The sequence below is a fragment of the Henckelia pumila genome, chromosome 3 (assembly GCF_033568475.1).
Source record: "Henckelia pumila isolate YLH828 chromosome 3, ASM3356847v2, whole genome shotgun sequence".
Classification (NCBI taxonomy): Eukaryota; Viridiplantae; Streptophyta; class Magnoliopsida; order Lamiales; family Gesneriaceae; genus Henckelia; species Henckelia pumila.
Window position 1 is genome coordinate 42,958,990 of NC_133122.1, and position 20,858 is coordinate 42,979,847.

General features: G+C 36.8%; 2 pseudogenes; both read left to right on the forward strand.

Moving 5' to 3' along the window:
- Nucleotides 1-254: 254 nt before the first annotated feature.
- LOC140893444 (BRASSINOSTEROID INSENSITIVE 1-associated receptor kinase 1-like) lies at nt 255-2,890 on the forward strand (annotated as a pseudogene).
- Nucleotides 2,891-3,694: 804 nt separating this feature from the next.
- LOC140888578 (ATP-dependent Clp protease proteolytic subunit-like) lies at nt 3,695-20,356 on the forward strand (annotated as a pseudogene).
- The last annotated feature ends 502 nt before the right edge of the window (nt 20,357-20,858 follow it).

Below are 20,858 nucleotides of genomic sequence, written 5' to 3' on the forward strand. Positions count from 1 at the left end.
TTTTTTTTTATAAATATCATTCAAATTTTATAATAATAATAATTATTATTATTATTATTATTATTATTATATAAATATCATTCAAATTTAATTTATTTTTTTAAAAAACAAAATAGTAATATATTATCATATCTAAAATTTAATCAGTCAAACAAACTATCAAACCAAATATTATATTAACTATATTTTTTTATTTAACACAATATATTGTTTATATCTATAATATTATTGCCATCTTAAACGTACAACAAACTCAATGCGTCGAGTCAACAAACAAGTCTATCCATCCATCCCCTAGGCTGCTTCCAATAATTATTCATTCATTTTCATTTTCTTTGATTATTGTAACTACAGAGTGATCATCTCAAAGCAAAAGTGGTGCCGATCATGGTGTATGAAAACTGGGAGAGGCTGGTTGGAGCCGTTTTAGAAAGAGAGCGGCTCAAGCAAATGGCTCCGTGCCCCAGCTCCTCCATTTCATCTGATCCATCAGATTCTCCACATGTTTCTGCAGGTATAATTAGTTTCATTTGGGTTCCTGGTCCATTAATGGTTAAATCTTGGGTGTTTCAGGTAAATTAATTAATATTTGTATGTTTCGTTTCATGCATGTTTCTGTGTTCTTTTGGTTTAAAAGATTCTCCATTTTTAATTGTGACAAGTGATGATTATATTGTTTGTGTGGGTTTCTTTCCAAGATTAACCAACAACATGAATATGTCAATTGGTGTATCAGTTGTCTCGGTTGGATAAATATATATACTGCAGTTCAATATATAGACAAAGACAAACCTCTTCAATTTACCGTAACTTTCGACAACACTATAGCTCACCTGTCAATCAAAATTTAATTTAATTTAATTATTTTACATTTATTTCACATATATTAATTGATGTTTGAACTAGCATGCGACCGTCAAGCTTAGACCTTAATTTATTTTTGTTTTTAGGAATGTGTCAACAACTACAAAAATTGAATAACACTTGAAACAATAAGATCCCTTCATTTTTTTTTAAATGAAAGTTTTTAAAAATTAAATATGTGAGCATTGATACAAATATATCAACAAAAAAAAAAAAAAAAAAGTCCTTGCATTTGCCAACAGAGCCACTGCAGGAGCAGCGCGTCTATTTGCTGCCCCTTCAATTGCGTTTGCTTGGTATCGAAGAAGGAAGCCAGAGAATCATTTCTTTGATGTTCCTGCAGGTACGTAATTTGTCGATTGAGAAATAAAAAAAAAAAAAAAAAAGCGGAAATATCATCATATAATGCACAGCTTTCAAATTTTTTTTCCTTGTTTCTTATTTTGTCTACTATTGTAACTGAGGGGGATCCAGGAGTTCATCTGGCACAGCTCCAAAGATTCTCACTACGTGAATTGCAAGTTGCATCACATAATTTCAGTGAGAAAAATATACTTGGAAAAGGTGGATTTGGTAACGTTTACAAAGGTCGATTAGCTGATGGCTGTCTAGTAGCAATCAAAAGACTGAAAGAAGACCGCACTCAAAGTGTTGAGCTTCAATTCGAACAGAAGTGGAAATTATGGCCATAGCTGTGCATCGAAATTTACTTTGTTTGCGCGGCTTTTGCATGACTAGTACACAACGGTTGCTTGTTTATCCTTATATGGCTAATGGAAATGTCGCATCATGCTTGAGAGGTAGGCTTGATATGCTATCATATTGAGTATACTGTGTTTGTAAAATATTTTATTAAAAATATATCATTCTCATATTGAATGTTGCTTACCTTATGTTTGCCTTTTGTTGGTGCATTATTTTAGAGAGACCTGAATCTCAAGCTCAACTGGATTGGCATATGAGAAAACGGATAGCATTGGGGTCTGCGAGAGGGCTTGCTTATTTGCATGATCACTGTGATTTGAAAATCATTCATCGGAATGTCAAAGCTGCGAATGTCTTATTGGATGACGACTTTGAACCGGTTGTAAGTGGCTTTGGGCTGGCTAAACTTATGGACGGCAAGGATAGTCATGTAACCACGGCTGTTTGCGGAACAATTGGCCATATTGCTCCTGAGTACCTCTCCAATGGTAACTGTTCTTTGAAAGCTGACGTTTTTGGTTATGGGGTCATGCTTCTTGAGTTCGTCACTGGTCAGAGAGCTCTCGATCTTGCTCGGCTTGCTGGTGATGATGATTTGATGCTACTCGATTGGGTCAGCCATGTTATTTCACTTTTGCTTCTATTCTGCTAAGTCTTGCATTTTTTGTTAAAAATAGCTTATTGGAATTTGAGATGCTGAATCTATTTTTTTTCACTCACGGAAGCTATGTATTGCTTCTAATATGAAATATTTCGACTACTGCATAGTGTCAACTTTAAATTTATACATGAAGAGATATATATATATATGTAGTTGAATAATGTCAGGTCAGGGAAGTTTTCAAGGAAAAGAAGTTGGAGACGCTTGTGGATGCTGATCTTGGAGGTAATTATGTAGAAGAGGAAGTGGAAGAGCTGATCCAAGTAGCTCTGCTCTGCACACAGAGCTCACCATCGGAGCGCCCAAAGATGTCGGAAGTCGTGAGGATGTTAGAGGGTGATGGCTTAGCTGAGAGGTGGGAAGAATGGCACAAGGAAGAAATGTTCCGTCAAGAATTCAATCGAATGCATCACCCCAACACATATTGGATAATTAAGGACTCCACTTCGAATATTCGTCCGGATGACTTATCCGGGCCAAGATGATTCTCCATTAGCGCTTTGGACTCTCAACTTTGTATTTGATCAATAGTGTTTATGTAAATGGCTATTTTTTTTTCGCCTTTTTGCCCCCCTTTCCCTGTTTTCGATTTTACTCCCAAGTTCCCGTGCTCGTTCCGTTTCAGAATTTTGATGATGCAGGATGTTAATATTCTTTATAGTTTGTTGGTTGTATTTCAGATGCTCTCATATCCATAGAGCAGGAATGGCTGCGGAAGAACCCAACATATATTTTATATTCACACTCATTTTATATATATGGATTGAATAGGACAATATTGCAAAAGAATAAGCAAAGTTTACGTGGGAATTACAATTTCTTGCTTGGGGATAACTTCTAATACTTCTATCAGCAAAAGATGAATATATAATCATTTTATATCTAACTTTTGCATGTTTTGGTAGTTTTTTTAAAATCTGAACTAGGCTCTGTGTCTACTGTTTCATATGCTAAAAAAAATTGAAGTTGTTCATCTCCTTCCCTCAGATTTCATGGTTATGGGGTGCTGAACGAATCATCCTCAGAAAGTCACTGGCTGAATATATAGTTATTTCTAACGATGACTTTGGAAAACCTGTTGAGGAAATATCCCATCGTGATTTTAATTACCACTTAATTTCCATAATTATATAAAAAAAAATATCTTCTTTTTATCAACCAATTAATACGAATAAAGCTAGCAGGGAGTGTGGGTCTGCTGCTTCCTGTAAAGCAAATGTTGATGGATATTTTGAGAGGAAAGGAGTATAGCTGGAACCTTGTAATTCATTAGGTGGAAGTTTCGCAACTTTTTACTTGTAATAAATCTGAAAAGGAACGAGGGGAAGTTTCGGATTTGGGCAAGAAGAAAGAAGTCGTTAATGACTTGTACAGGTGATGCAAGAAATCTCTTCCATCCATCCCGTAGCTAGTTGGTTTTGATAATATTAATTCATTTTCTTTGAGTACTATAATTACAGAGTGATGTCCATGGTGTATGACGACTGGGAGAGGCTGGTTGCAGCCGTTTTAAAAACAGAGCAGCTCAGGCAAATTGCTCTGTGTCCCAGCTTCAGCTTCAGCTTCAGCTTCAGCTTCAGCTCCAGCTCCTCCTTTTCATCTGATTTCCGTTTCGATCCATCACATTCTCCGCATGTTTCTGCAGGTAATTAATATATACATAACATGACAGCATAAAAATACATTATATGATAGATAATAATGCAACACATAAATACTTATATATATACCTTTAAAAAATTGGTTTAGGAGTATAGATTCTAAATTCCCAGCCTAAAGATAAGTGAACATCATATCATTATTATTTTTAATCTAAAAGTATCTACTAATCCAATAGATACTACAAATAAATATTAAGGATTCGGAACAATAATTTCATCTATCTTTAGCCCGCAGAAGTTGAGAGTACCTCAAATAAGAAATTAGTTCATAATAAATTCGAAAATCAAACAAAACATGTTCTTGAATCTAGACATCAATTCAATAATAATAAGCTCATATCATTTATTCAATTCATTCTCCGTAGGAACGAATTGGACTTAATTCCTATATTATAAATTGGTTAGTAATTTTATTTCTGAGTCCACAAAAAGATTTGAGAGAACTAAGAATAGACTTGATAATATGGAGATACACTTGACCAATGTGGGTACTTTAATTCAAATATAAATTACGTGCATAAATTGCACTTATCAAATTCCCCCAAACTTAGACTTTTGCTAGTCCTGAGCAAAACAATAATGAGCAATATAGTCGGCCTCCGAATTTTTACATTCCAATATTAAAAACACATGTTTTAAAATTTCATCTTTATTGAAAAATCGGAGAAAAAGTCCTTTCGTTAGAAGTTATAAAAACCTGCTATCAAAAAAAATAGGCAAAAATAAACAGGACTGGAATCTAGACATTGATTCTTTTTTTTCGCAATCTTCTTTGAACCGTATGCATCAAAAGGTGCACGTACGGTTCTTAAGGGATACTATTTTACCCTAATCAACCGACTTTATCGAGAAAGATTACTCTTTTTAGGCCAAGACGTTAATAGCGAGATCTCGAATCAACTTATTGGTCTTATGGTATATCTCAGTATCGAAGATGATACTAAGGATCTGTATTTGTTTATAAACTCTCCTGGCGGATGGGTAATAGCCGGATTAGCGATTTATGATACTATGCAATTTGTGCGACCAGAAGTCCATACAGTATGCATGGGTTTAGCCGCGTCAATGGGATCCTTTCTCCTAGCTGCAGGAGAACTTACCAAACGTCTAGCATTCCCTCACGCTTGGCGCCAATGAGGTTTTTTTATTTGAGAGAAAAAAGAGAACTATGCCTTCGCCATATGAATATTAAGTAATAATAAAGTAATAATAGCATGGCACTTCGAATTCGATATGAAAAATTTTTGTATTGTCTTTTTTCCAATAGATTCAATTATGTATCGAGAGAGTAGTATGAAATAACAAGGATTTTCGATTTTCAATTATCTATCGAAAGTCCAATCCAGTGTCACAAACTTTTTTGTTTTTATACCGAAGGGCTTTTAAACAATATTTTTGTTATAAAAAAGATCGCGAATGTTGCGTAATTTTGTGCCCGCAAGTGCACGGTGTCAAGTTTTAATATAAAAAATGAGTCCAAGTCGATCCCACAGAGAATGAATAAAATGATATTATATTAAATATTTGCAACAAATAAAATCTTAATCCTATGTAGAGCTACGAGAATGATTTGAGTTTATATCAAACTAAAATTTACAATAAATAAAATTAATTAATGGTGAGTTCACGAGAGAAAAATTCAATAAGCGAAGAATGCTAGAGGTTCGACTTCACTTGACTGTTCATCGCAATTTATTTCTAATGATTGTTCAATTATCAATTCTTTTAGTTTATTAGCCAAGAATCCCTATTATTTTCTACTACCTCTCTCGAGTGTCAAGCAGAAATTCGTATTCAATAACAAACTCAATATCTCTATCAAAGTTCAATTATTAAATCCGATAAATAGCACAAGAATTCTTCTAATGACTTCTATGGAGTTATATGCCTCTCGAACAATATAAACACCAAAGATGTATTTTCCTATGTCGTATTTAAAATCTCCTCTCTCGAGTGATAGATTCTAAATAAATTATCATTCAATCTATGACCAGTAAATTGAAAGCATTAAAATCAGGAAAACACAAATAAACTGTGCGAAGAATTCAAATATATAAATCAAAATATCTCAATCATGGTTTCCAGTCAAGATCCGTCTACCTCTAGACTAAGAAATTAGTTCATAACGCAATTCAAAATCAAATAAGACATGTTTTTCCAACAATTCATAAACTAAGAAAAATAGAGTTTAAAGAAAAACTAGAACGAATTAGAATGAAGCTTTTCCGTCGCCGGATGCCGCCGTTTTCAGTCTTTGTACCGGAATCTCGAGCTCTTGTGCACTTCAGAAATTCTCAATCGCCGTCTCTATGCTCTGAAAACTCTCTAAACCCTCGTATCCTCCCGAATAAGTCATAAAATCCCAACTCGATTAAAGACTTTCCATATTTTTGGAGACTGCGCAGCATTGGAGCGCTAATAATTCGGCGCTGGGGCACTCAAGTTTCGTATTTTATTTTTCAATGACGGACGTCTAGTGCTGGAGCGCTCAAAAGATGGCGCTGGGGCGCTCTGGACATGAATCTACGGGCGCTGGAGCTATGGTAAACTAGAGCTGGGGCGCTACTTGTTCTTCCATTTCACCATCTGCGCAGTATTTTTGTAAAAATCATAACTTAAGTTTTAGCCGTCGGATTGAGCTGAAAGTTTGACAGCAACTTTAAAACATCCTAAACCTCAATTTTAAAGGTGAAGATCGGATTTAGGAGTCTGTAACATTCCCAGTAATTTTCTGAAGTTTGCTATCCCGTAATTCGGCTTTCCGCTTCTTCTTGCTACTTTTCTTCAAATCCTTGCAACTCACAAAAACAACAACAAATACGCATAATATTCACTCGATACATCACAAAATCCAAGTCAAATCATATATAAATTAAGTGCATAAAATGCACTTATCAAATCCCCCCAAACTTAGACTTTTGCTAGTCCCGAGCAAAACAATCATGAGCAATATAGTCGACCTCTGAATTTTTATATTTCAAGGTTCAATACACATGCCCGCTAATTTTCTCAAGAGTTCTCGTGTGTGTGTGATTTGCCAATCTCATCTACCCACCTAACTTTCGGTAAAATCATGCAATTCGTAAGCTTCATAAAATCATTAACTTCGCCCTCAAGTTTCAAAATACTCTCAACCAAGTTCAACTTTTACTCACACAGATCAACAGGACTTTTTCGGTTAACATTAGGCTCAAGCATAATCAACAGGAGATAAGCATCTATATATATATATATATTAATGCAAACAAGGACTCATGATGCAAAGCAAAGGGAATTGAATATTTTCAATTTGTGCAGGATTATGAGTAGCTAAAAAATGTTTATTTGCATTGCCAGACATTAGTCTTGGCTTTCTTCTACTCCATACATCTCCATCTTTATGCCTTGTATTTGGACTAGAATTTCAATCCATTTTTTTTTCTTTTCAAGGCCTCCCCTCACCTTACTTTCTCCGCCATTACTTTTCTTTGAACTTTTTTAGTTACTCAATTTGTTTTGGATTTTTCATGAATATAGAATGGCTAAAAAAACTCAATAGATTCGGAAAAAAAAAACGCCTAAATCATTTCTGTGATCTTAAAAATCTACCTCAGTTTCAAATAAAAATCACAAGAGTTAAAGAATCAAATCCTCTAATCCACATCACAAATCCACATAATTTTTTTTTCTAATTGCTAGGAGTATCGAAAATCATGGCATTCGTGCATAAATGTGAGAACTCAAGATTAAATATAGCTAACATAAACTTTTTCTGCACACAACATTTATTTTCATCATGGGCCAATACAATTACAACATCATGCCTTCAACTCCAACTAACTCATAAAAAATTTCAAATTTTCACAATTTTTAAACACCCCTCCAAACTTAAATTGTGCATTATCCTCAATGTACAGTATTCATTAAAAACAAGGGACACATACCTTAGGCACTGAAAGGGCCCGTGTCCTGATTTAATATTTAATGATCAAACAACCAGGATTAATTAATGTAAACAGCGAAAACGAGTTAAAAATTTGCGTTTGGGCCTACAGAAATTTCGGCATGACCTATTCGTAAATAGGACATTCCAAAAACCTGTACAACACAACCAGCAATATATACTCGAAAATAGAGTCACAACTCCAATTTACAAACCTATAGCCGCACTGGCCAGGACTAAACACATGCAGAGCCGGCAAGGTTCGATCACACAAATAACAATTCAAAACAAGGTCCAAAACTATTTATACAGATACACAGGGCATCACCCCGGCAAATATAAAACTCGCTAAACTGATATATATACATATATCTGGGAACTCGACTCCACGCTCGCCTCACTGGGTACCACTAGATGACGCTCCACCAGATGCGTCAAATCCCCCTGGATAACCTGCTATGGAATCACAAACAACCACAGCATAAAAAGAAAACAGGGGTCGGACCCCAGTACGACGAACTATAAAAATTATGACAAATATAACTGACATGAATAAAATCAAGTACAATGCAATGAAATGCAATGCAATGCGTGACAGGTATCAATGAAATAAGGGATACCAAAAGGAGTCCAAATAATCGTATCACAATAAACTCAGTGGCCACCCGTGCCAGGAACGCAGCAGACCTCGAATCATCACTGCTAATCCATACACGTAGCATCGGAGGGTGACAGGAGCGACCCGTCCAGCCTCATGCTGTCATCAGGAGTGTCGTACGTAGCATCGGAGGGCAACAGGAGCTACCTGTCCGTGCCTCATGCTATCTCAGGAGTGCACTAAAACAATGTCACTCGCTCCATGATGACTCAATACATCTCAAGAGATTAATATCAATAGCAATCAAAGGAGTCAAGGCTCAACGTGCTATGTAAACTTGTAAATGAGTGAATGCAATCATATAATCCACGTAAGCACATAAAACACATTATCACTCATTACAAAATACTTAATATCATTACATGCCATTATAGGCGTCGTAATATAAACAGCTCATACGTACCTCAACCAACACTTAATTACCACAGAAATATCTCAAGTAATATTCGAATACTCCAATCCTGTGAAAAACCATTTATTTCACATCAATTCCTATTTTCGTTTACAAATCTGACAATTATCGGAACTAAGTCTAAAAATCAAACTAACAGTTCCAAATATTCATATTTCATATTCAGTCATCCTATCCATGTCTAAATCTCGATAAATGACTCTAAAAGTCGAAATATCAACATATTCAGATCATCCTATCCATGTCTAAATCTCGATAAATGACTCTAAAAGTCGAAATATCAACATATTCAGATTCTGAATATTTCCAGAAAATTCCCAAATTTTTTGAATATTATATATATCAATTCTAACACATCAAAACATCTAAAACTTGATTTCAAGACTTCTAAAATTCGAAATTTCCAATAAAATAAATCTGGAAATTCGAAATAATGCTCCAATAATTTCTGAAAAATAGCCAATACCTCCAATCGAGTCCGATATAATACCTACAACCGATAATAAATCAGATATCAATTATCGAAAGTCAATCGAATCAAAATTCCCAAAATTCGAAACCCTAACTACTGAAAATAACCTCAAAGCTTGGAATTAAAGGTCTAACCAACTAACACAACCTACCCCTAAACTCCGGCGACGATCGGCGGTGGCAAACGGCGGCGGCTTTTGACGTTGGGTTTTTAAAACAGCGACGAAACCTTACGAACTTGGTATCAAAAGAAAGCTCTCGTCGCGAGGATTCCGGAACTATATTTATTTTCGAAAATCGATAACCGACGGAAAAGTTACGGAGATTTGAAGAAATGAAGAAATTTTAAAAAAACAAAGAAACAAAAGAAAGGATACGGAGGGAGAGAGACGGTGGAGAGAGAGAGAGTATATATATTATATATTTATATATAGATATGTATTAGTTTAATGTGTGTTTTATTTTATTCATTCGGGGTTCAAACTTGATCCGGTTTGAGTTATTTCAACTCTTGTGTGCTCTATAAATAACATATTCATTTTAATATCGTCTATAAACCGATATTTATAAATACATATTTTTAACACACAAATTAATTAATATATTAATATCGGGTCCTTATATTTTTCCCCCTCTAAAAAGAAGATTTCGTCCTCGAAATCAAACACACATCAAACTTATATACATAGTGGTCAAGCATCTACCACTGATAGTACATAGGAAAATCAGAGTACATGGCATAATTCATGACATTGTCAAACAAATGAGGCCATTCTTGACGCATTCGAGACTCCAATTCCCATGTAGCTTCTTCTCTCCCATGTCTACTCCATTCCACCATAACCAAAGGAATCGTCTTGTTCCTCAGTTGCTTTTCTTTATGATCAAGAATCTGCACTGGATAATCAACATAGCTAAGGGAACTATCCAACTCCACATCATCAGCCCTCAAGATATGAGAAGGATCTGGTTCATACTTCCGCAGCATAGATACATGAAATACATCATGTATCGCAGACAAACTCTGCGGTAAGTTCAAACGATACGCTAAAATACCAATCTTCTCAACAATCTCGTATGGACCGATATAACGAGGAGCTAATTTTCCTTTACGCCCAAATCTCATAGTACCACGAAATGGTGATACTTTCAAGAAAACAAAATCGCCAACCTGAAATTCTAAAGGTCTACGTCTGTTATTAGCATAGCTGGCTTGACGATCCTGGGATGCTTTCATTCTTTTCCTGATCAGGTCAACTTTTTCTTTCATCTCTTGAATAAACTATGGTCCTGACAACTGTCGTTCTCCTACTTCTTTCCAACAGATCGGAGATCTACATTTTTTGCCATACAAGGCTTCAAATGGTGCCATCCCGATAGATACTTGATAACTATTATTGTAAGAGAATTCCACCAGAGCTAAAGATTCTTGCCAACCACCACTAAAATCCATCACAACAGCTCGTAATAAATCTTCAAGTGTCTGAATAGTTCTTTCAGATTGACCATCTGTTTGTGGATGATAGGCAGTACTCATGGCCAATTTAGAACCCAAAGCTGATTGCAAACTAGACCAAAACTTAGAAGTAAATTTGGGATCACGGTCTGATACTATAGTAACTGGCACACCATGCAATCACACTATCTGATCAATGTACATTTTTGCCATTTTCGTATATGTCCACGTACGATCATATGGAATAAAATGGGCAGATTTAGACAATCTATCCACAATAACCCAAATGGCATCACAACCACGATTAGATCGAGGTAGGTGTGTCACGAAATCCATAGCAATGTGTTTCCAATTCCACTGTGGTACTTCAAGACTAAGTAACATACCACCTGGTCTCATTCTTTCAGCCTTAACTTGTTGACACGTCAAACACTTAGCCACAAAATCAAAAATATCATTCTTCATACCTTCCCACCAGTAATGGGCTTTCAAGATATGATACATCTTTCTAATTCCAGGATGTACACTATGTCGACTACAATGAGCTTCTCGTAGTATATCGTCTTTCAAATCTATCAAATTCGGAACCACAAGTCTACCATTATAACGCAAACATCCATCAGAAGCAACAAGAAATTTCCCTAACTGACCAGCTGGAGTTAATTCTTTCAAATGATGAATATATGGATCAGTCTTTTGTGCTGCTTTGATTTTTGAAATTATTCGTGGTTCAACTTGTATAGATGAAACTATGAAATGATTACCTTTAGCTCGATAAGTCCATCCTGAAGTTCTCAAATGCTCATGAACTTTAGAAATAGTTAACGATGCCAACATCTTAGTATGAACTTTTCTGCTCAAAGCATCTGCAACTTGATTCACGTTTCCTGGCTGGTATTGAATATCACAGTCAAAATCCTTAAGTAATTCCAACCATCGACGTTGTCTCATATTCAAATCAGACTGTGTGAATAAATATTTCAGACTCTTATGATTGGAATAAATCACAAACTGCTCACCGTACAGATAATGACGCCATATTTTCAATGCATGCACAATGGCAGCCAATTCTAAATCATGAACTGGATAACGAGTCTCATGTGGTTTCAATTGACGAGATGCATACGCAATCACGCGTCCATTTTGCATCAAAACACAACCCAGTCCATTCAAAGAAGCATCTGTACAGACAACAAATCCACCTGAGCCTGAAGGTAATGCTAGTACTGGAGCCGTAGTCAATTTCTCTTTCAAAGTCTGAAAACTAGCTTCACATTCCTCAGTCCACACAAAACGTCGATCTTTTTGCGTCAATATAGTCATAGGCCTAGCTATTTCGGAAAATCCCTTGATGAAACGCCTATAATATCCAGCCAAACCCAAAAAACTACGAATCTCAGAGACATTGGTTGGTCGAGACCAATTAAGAACAGCTTCAATTTTACTAGGATCGACAGATACCCCTTGTGCTGATATCACATGTCCTAGAAATAATACTCTGTCCAGCCAAAATTCACACTTCGAAAACTTAGCATATAATTGTGATGTTCTGAGTGTCTGAAGAACTAATGTTAAATGTTCTTTATGCTCCTTCCTTGACTTAGAATAAATCAAAATGTCATCAATGAAAACGATAAAAAATCGATCTATAAACTCCCGAAACACACGATTCATTAAATCCATAAAAACCGCTGGAGAATTAGTCAACCCGAAAGGCACAACTAAGAATTCATAATGTCCGTAACGCGTTCGAAATGCTGTCTTGGAAACATCTTCCTCTCGAACTCGAAGTTGATGATATCCGAAACGAAGATCAATTTTAGAATATACAGATGTACCCTGCAACTGATCAAACAAGTCATCAATTCGTGGCAAAGGATACTTATTCTTCACAGTAGCCTGATTCAATTGCCGATAATCGATGCAAATTCTCATCGTTCCATCTTTCTTCTTCACAAACAAGACTGGAGCACCCCAAGGTGATACACTTGGTCTAATATAACCTTTTTCCAGCAAATCTTGCAATTGCGTCTTGAGTTCTTTCAATTCTGCTGGAGCTAATCGATATGGAGCTCGGAAAATAAGACTTGTCCCTGGCATTAATTCAATGCTAAGATCTATTTCCCTTTGAGGCGAAAAACCCGGAATCTCATCAGGAAATACATCAGGAAAATCCTTAACGACAGGAATATCTGAAACTTTCAATTTCTCTTCCTTCGTCGCATCAAGAGCATAAATCATAAATCCTTCATTTCCTATCGACAATAATCTAAACATTTTCATTGCCGATACTAATGGAATGCAAGATTGTGAATCACTACCATAAAAATTCCACTTATTTCCATAATACGGTCTAAATCTCACAATGCCATGGAAACAATCAACCGTAGCTCTATAATTCATCAGTGTATCCATACCCAAGATACAGTCAAAATCAGACATAGCTAGTTTGATTAGATTGGTTATCATGATCTTATCCTCAAATCTAATCACACAATTCAAAACTATCTCATTAGACATCAAGAAAACACCAGCAGGAGTAGCAACAGACACAGTATCCAATAACGGGGTAAAAGCAATCTCATGCTCATCAGCAAATGTAACAGATAAAAATGAATGAGATGCTCCTGTGTCTATCAAGATACGTGCAGGATACTCAAAAATATAACAAATACCTGCAATAACTCCCCCAGGTGCATCTTGTGCCTGATCCTGAGTCATAGCATGGACTTGAGCCTGCTGTGGACCTGGAAAACGTTGCTGACTCTGAGGAGATGGATACCTAGGCTGCTGAGTGGACTGTACTGGAATATAAGGCTGTGTAGGAGCAAACTGTGGTATAGGAGCATATGGTCTGAATGATGGTCGTCCAGAAAACTGGTCAAACTGTTGTGGCTGAAATTGCTGTCTTCCAGCATTTGGACATACTCGAGACGAATGTCCAGCCTGCCCACAAGTATAACAAGTTCCTGGAAATCCTGTACAATGTGCACTCAAATGATTACCACCACATCTGTCACAGTACACTCTCCCAGACGATCCAACTGAACTTCCACCACGACTACCACTGGATCTGGAGGAACTAGACTGTGGTTTTTTTTTTTTAAATGGCTTTCCTCTAGCTTTAAACCAAGGCCTTTTCGCTTGCTGAGAAGATTGCGTAGGCTGATATGAAGGTAAACCCTTTGGTGTCTGTGAACTGCTTCCAGCTCCTTGAGGAACAGATGCTGGGATTGATTGTGGTTCACCCCTGAGTAGACTTACTTCAATTTTCTTGGCCTTTTCTACTGCTTTCATATAAGTAGATGGAGTTCCAGTAGTCACCAAAGTATGGATCGTTCGTGTAAGCCCCTTCAGAAAATGTGAAAGCTTTGATCGATCATTCTTTGCAACATGTGGGACATAAGGCAAAAGAGCAAAAAATTGAGAAGCATATTCAGCAACAGATTTATTGCCTTGCACTAACAGATTAAATTCATCTTCTTTAGCAGAATAGTATGATGGTGGTGCATATTCTTGTGCAAACTGCTTACAAAATACTTCCCATGTGATCTTTTTACCAGAATCAGAAAGTGTTTCTGCTGTCGTTTCCCACCACAGTTGCGCTCGGTCTTTCAGCTGAAAAGGAACTAACTTCAGTCGAATGTCATCAGGATATTCTAATCCATTAAACATATTGTTGAGACTTTTCAACCAACTAGCATCTTTCTCACTTCCTTCATTGCCAAAGAACTTTTGCGGACGCAACTCCTGAAATTGAGAAATTATTAATCGTATTCCTCCCATTTTCTCAGTCAATTGGGCTACTGGATCAGCCTCAGCCTGAATCGCTTTTCCTTTGTCAGGATTTACCCGTGGTTGTTGTTCCACCTCTAATTCCACATCTTTCGGAGGCTGAACAGCTGGTCGACCACGTCTTCCCCTGACAATATCATCAAGATTTCTAACATTTTCCGCTGCAGACTCTTCTACAACTTCCTTCCCTTTTCTACCTCTTCCTCCTGGTGCCATTCTACAAGACACAAGGATTTAAATACAGGCAAAAATATCTTAACAAACAGAAAACTATGATAGGAACTCAGAGTTCTAATAGAATTCATAAACTAATTCTAAAGCCAAGAACTACTGGTTCTAACAAATACGTTCAAAAATAAACACCACAAGTAAGTCACGTAAGAACAAGTAGTCACACACATACGCAACCATTTTGTTAGTGTCTAAACTCGAGTGTCCTAGACTCTAATTCGAGCATATCCCAGTATACGCTCTGATACCAAATGAAAGGACCCGTGTCCTGATTTAATATTTAATGATCAAACAACCAGGATTAATTAATGTAAACAACGAAAACGAGTTAAAAATTTGCGTTTGGGCCTACAGAAATTTTGGCATGACCTATTCGTAAATAGGACATTCCAAAAACCTGTACAACACAACCAGCAATATATACTCGAAAATAGAGTCACAACTCCAATTTACAAACCTATAGCCGCACTGGCCAGGACTAAACACATGCAGAGCCGGCAAGGCTCGATCACACAAATAACAATTCAAAACAAGGTCCAAAACTATTTATACAGATACACAGGGCATCACCCCGGCAAATATAAAACTCGCTAAACTGATATATATACATATATCTGGGAACTCGACTCCACGCTCGCCTCACTGGGTACCACTAGATGACGCTCCACCAGATGCGTCAAATCCCCCTGGATAACCTGCTATGGAATCACAAACAACCACAACATAAAAAGAAAACAGGGGTCGGACCCCAGTACGACGAACTATAAAAATTATGACAAATATAACTGACATGAATAAAATCAAGTACAATGCAATGAAATGCAATGTAATGCGTGACAGGTATCAATGAAATAAGGGATACCAAAAGGAGTCCAAATAATCGTATCACAATAAACTCAGTGGCCACCCGTGCCAGGAACGCAGCAGACCTCGAATCATCACTGCTAATCCATACACGTAGCATCGGAGGGTGACAGGAGCTACCCGTCCAGCCTCATGCTGTCATCAGGAGTGTCGTACGTAGCATCGGAGGGCAACAGAAGCTACCTGTCCGTGCCTCATGCTATCTCAGGAGTGCACTAAAACAATGTCACTCGCTCCATGATGACTCAATACATCTCAAGAGATTAATATCAATAGCAATCAAAGGAGTCAAGGCTCAACGTGCTATGTAAACTTGTAAATGAGTGAATGCAATCATATAATCCACGTAAGCACATAAAACACATTATCACTCATTACAAAATACTTAATATCATTACATGCCATTATAGGCGTCGTAATATAAACAGCTCATACGTACCTCAACCAATACTTAATTACCACAGAAATATCTCAAGTAATATTCGAATACTCCAATCCTGTGAAAAACCATTTATTTCACATCAATTCCTATTTTCGTTTACAAATCTGACAATTATCGGAACTAAGTCTAAAAATCAAACTAACAGTTCCAAATATTCATATTTCATATTCAGTCATCCTATCCATGTCTAAATCTCGATAAATGACTCTAAAAGTTGAAATATCAACATATTCAGATTCTGAATATTTTCAGAAAATTCCCAAAATTTTTGAATATTATATATATCAATTCTAACACATCAAAACATCTAAAACTTGATTTCAAGACTTCTAAAATTCTAAATTCCCAATAAAATAAATCTGGAAATTCGAAATAATGCTCCAATAATTTCTGAAAAATAGCCAATACCTCCAATCGAGTCCGATATAATACCTACAACCGATAATAAATCGGATATCAATTATCGAAAGTCAATCGAATCAAAATTCCTAAAATTCGAAACCCTAACTACTGAAAATAACCTCAAAGCTTGGAATTAAAGGTCTAACCAACTAACACAACCTACCCCTAAACTCCGGCGACGATCAACGGTGGCAAACGGCGGCGAACGGCGGCGGCTAGACGGCGGCTGTTGACGTCAGGTTTTTAAAACAGCGACGAAACCTTACGAACTTGGTATCAAAATAAAGCTCTCGTCGCGAGGATTCCGGAACTATATTTATTTTCGAAAATCGATAACCGACGGAAAAGTTACGGCGATTTGAAGAAATGAAGAAATTTTAAAAAAACAAAGAAACAGAAGGAAGGATACGGAGGGAGAGAGACGGTGGAGAGAGAGAGAGTATATATATTATATATTTATATATAGATATGTATTAGTTTAATGTGTGTTTTATTTTATTCATTCGGGGTTCATACTTGATCCGATTTGAGTTATTTCAACTCTTGTGTGCTCTATAAATAACATATTCATTTTAATATCGTCTATAAACCGATATTTATAAATACATATTTTTAACACACAAATTAATTAATTAATATATTAATATCGGGTCCTTACAGGCACTAAGCGTCAGTACTCAGCACCATCTTAATCACTCAAAACTCTTCATCAGGGGTGACTCCTAAACTCTTTCAGCTCCATACTTTTTAACCTACACAATTCAAAATCATTATTAATGTCTAGTTTCCTCATGATAAAAATAAAAACAAAAACAACTAAAAAAAATAAAAAAAACGCAAAAAACAACTAGCTTGGGTTGCCTCCCAAGAAGCGCTTAGTTTATAGTCCATAGCCCGATTTTATTCCAATTCTAGCCCGGTTCCGTTTTGTTGAGGGTCTTTCCTTTTGCTTTCACCCTCCAAATATATTCAACAACCTTTTTAAACTTTGATTTCTTCTTCGTTTTCTTCTTCTTCTTTGGCACCTTCGGATCATTCTTCTTTGAAAATACCTCATGAACAAGTTTGGGATGACCATCCAGCTTCACAACTCGCTCAATCATGAATAATTCCTCGATGGGTGGATTACTTGATTTCTTGAATATGTTAAAAATAACTCTTTCTCCGTCCACACCCATCGACAACTCACAATTCTTTACCTCAATCTTGGCATCAGCAGTGGCCAAGAAAGGTCTCCCCAATATTAGTGGCATATTTGCATCCTCCTCCATATCTAGCACAACAAAATCCACCGAAAAAATAAATTTATCTATTTTTACCAAAAATCTTCAATGATTCCAAGCGGATATGTAATAGATCTATCATCTAGCTGCAATGCGATCATTGTGGCCTTCACCTCGCCAAGTCCTAAGCTCCTGAAAATAGACAAAGGCATCAGATTAATGCTAGCTCCTAGATCGCAAAGTGCATTATTAAAATAAGAATAACCAATAGTGCAAGAAATAGTAAAACTCCCTGGATCCTTCAGCTTTTGTGGCATCTTCTTTTGGAGCACAGCATTATATTCTTCAGTTAAGCTCACCACATCATTCTCTTGCAGCCTTCTTTTCTTGGACATCACCTCTTTAATAAACTTCGCATAATTCGGCATTTGTGCCAAAGCATCAGCAAAAGGGATGTTGATATGTATCTTCTTGAAAATATCCAAGAATTTTGAGAACTGCTCGTCCACTGCCTTCTTCTTGAACCTTTGGGGGTATGGAAGAGGAGGTTTATACATCGGTTTTTGCTCAGGTTCAGACTCTTTCTCCTCGACCTTCTTCTCATCAACTGCAACTTTTTCAGACGTCTTGCTCTCAAATTTGCCTTCTTCAGTATCCACCTGCTTCCCACTCCTCAACGTTATAGCATTACACTGCTCCTTGGGATTCACCTCAGTATTACTTGGGAATTGGCCTCTGTTATTATCTTTCAGTGCGTTCGCCAACTGCCCAATGCTAGTCTCCATGGATTGCAATACAGCACCCATGTTGGCCACATGCGTCTCTAAGTTGTCAAGGCGAGTCTCAGTCCTCACCATCCTCTTGCTCGATTCCTGCACAAAAGCATTAACAACATCCTCCAAAGGAGGCTTACCCTCACCCTTATTTGTATTGTATCCCGGAGGAGGATTCAACACATTATTATTGTTAGCATAAGAAAAATTTTCATGATTACGCAGACTAGGGTGATATTGATTGGGTACAGGATTACCTTGATAGTTGTTGTAATTTCTGTTGTTCACATATTGAGCTTGCTCCACACTCTCAAATCCATCAGCAGAATTTACGGCAGTCGCCAGTGATGCTGTCTTAATAGAAACTTGATTGCCTTTGGTCAGTGCAGCCAACTGTGTAGAAATAATAGCCATCTGAGCAGTCAAAGCAGTGAATGCATCAACCTCATGAATTCCAACAGACTTCCTTATTACAGATCTCTCACTCGGCCACTGATAACTGTTAACAGTCATTTGCTCAAGCATCTCATAAGCCTGTTCAGGAAATTTAGAAAACATTGAACCTCTAGCTGCAGCATCCACAGAAATCCTCGTTTATCGGAATCTCGAGCTCTTGTGCACTTCAAAAATTCTCAATCGCCGTCTCTATGCTCTGAAAACTCTCTAAACCCTCGTATCCTCCCGAATAAGTCATAAAATCCCTTTTAAAACTCGATTAAAGACTTTTCATATTTTTGGAGACTGCGCAGCGCTGGAGCGCTAATAATTCGGCGCTGGGGCGCTTAAGTTTCGTATTTTATTTTTCAATGACGGACGTCTAGCACTGGAGCGCTCAAAAAACGGCGCTGGGGCGCTCTGGACATGAATTTACGGGCGCTGGAGCGCTGGAAAACTAGAGCTGGGGCGCTACTTGTTCTTCCATTTCACCATCTGCGCAGCATTTTTGTAAAAATCATAACTTAAGTTCTAGCCGTCGGATCGAGATGAAATTTTGACAGCAACTTTAAAACATCCTAACTTCAATTGAACGGTGGAGATCGGATTTATGTGTCTGTAACATTCCCAGTAATTTTCTGAAGTTTGCTGTCACATAATTCGGCTTTCCGCTTCTTCTTGCTACTTTTCTTCAAATCCTTGCAACTCACAAAAACAACAACAAATACGCATAATATTCACTCGATACATCACAAAATCCAAGTCAAATCATATATAAATTAAGTGCATAAAATGCACTTATCAGCGAAAAAATATTTTTTGGATAAAAAATAGAAACTTTGGGATTGTTGAATCCAAGATAAAAAAAAATAATCCAGAAAGCAACGGAGCCATCATAGTATTTTTTTTTATAGCATTTTTGAACTCCTACGAAAGGAAGGGTGGCAATTTGATCATTTACCTATTTGGGGCTGATAAATTCTATTTTTATCTTTCTTCATTGGAGAATAAAAGGGTCAATTTGATTCTAGAGCCGTATGCAATGCACAAAAGATGATGCCCGTACGGTTATATAATTCTATATTTTTCCTATTATTCTTTATCTTTCTTTTCTATTCGTTTCATCACACCAGATAGAAAACCCTTGTATCATCAGGGTAATGATCCATCAACCTGCTGCTTCTTTTTATGAGGCGCAAATGGAGAATTTATCCTGGAAGCAGAAGAGCTGCTAAAAATACGCGAAACCATCACAAGGGTTTATGCACAAAGGACGGGCAAACCATTATGGGTTGTGTCTGAAGACTTGGAAAGAGACGTTTTTATGTCAACAACAGAAGCTCAAACTTATGGAATTATTGATCTTGCAGCAATTGAATGAAAAAAGATGGATTTTGTGCAAATCCGTAATTTTAGATTTTATCTCCGAGTTTACTATTCTATTAAATAGAAAAAATTCATAATCATCCGGTTAGGATCAATCTAAACCAGCCCATTATGTATATGATTCAACATGCCAACCATTAAACAACTTATTAGAAATACAAGACAGCCAATTCGAAATGTCACGAAATCCCCCGCTCTTCGGGGATGTCCTCAGCGTCGAGGAACATGTACTAGGGTGTATGTGCGACTCGTTTAGATCATAAGCTGGCGCACAAAAAAAGAAAGAAAACCGCTTTCCAGTATGAATGATCAATACCTTTTTATAGGATAGAATAAAAGAAGGAACGCCCTTCAGTATCTAAAAATAAGCAAATTGATCGCTTATATTGTGTATTAAAGTTTATGGTTTCCGTTGGTGCAAATCTAATCACCTGAATCTAAGATGATAAGCAATTCTCCATTGGTAGCAAATGGTTATCCATTAAGCGGAAGAAATC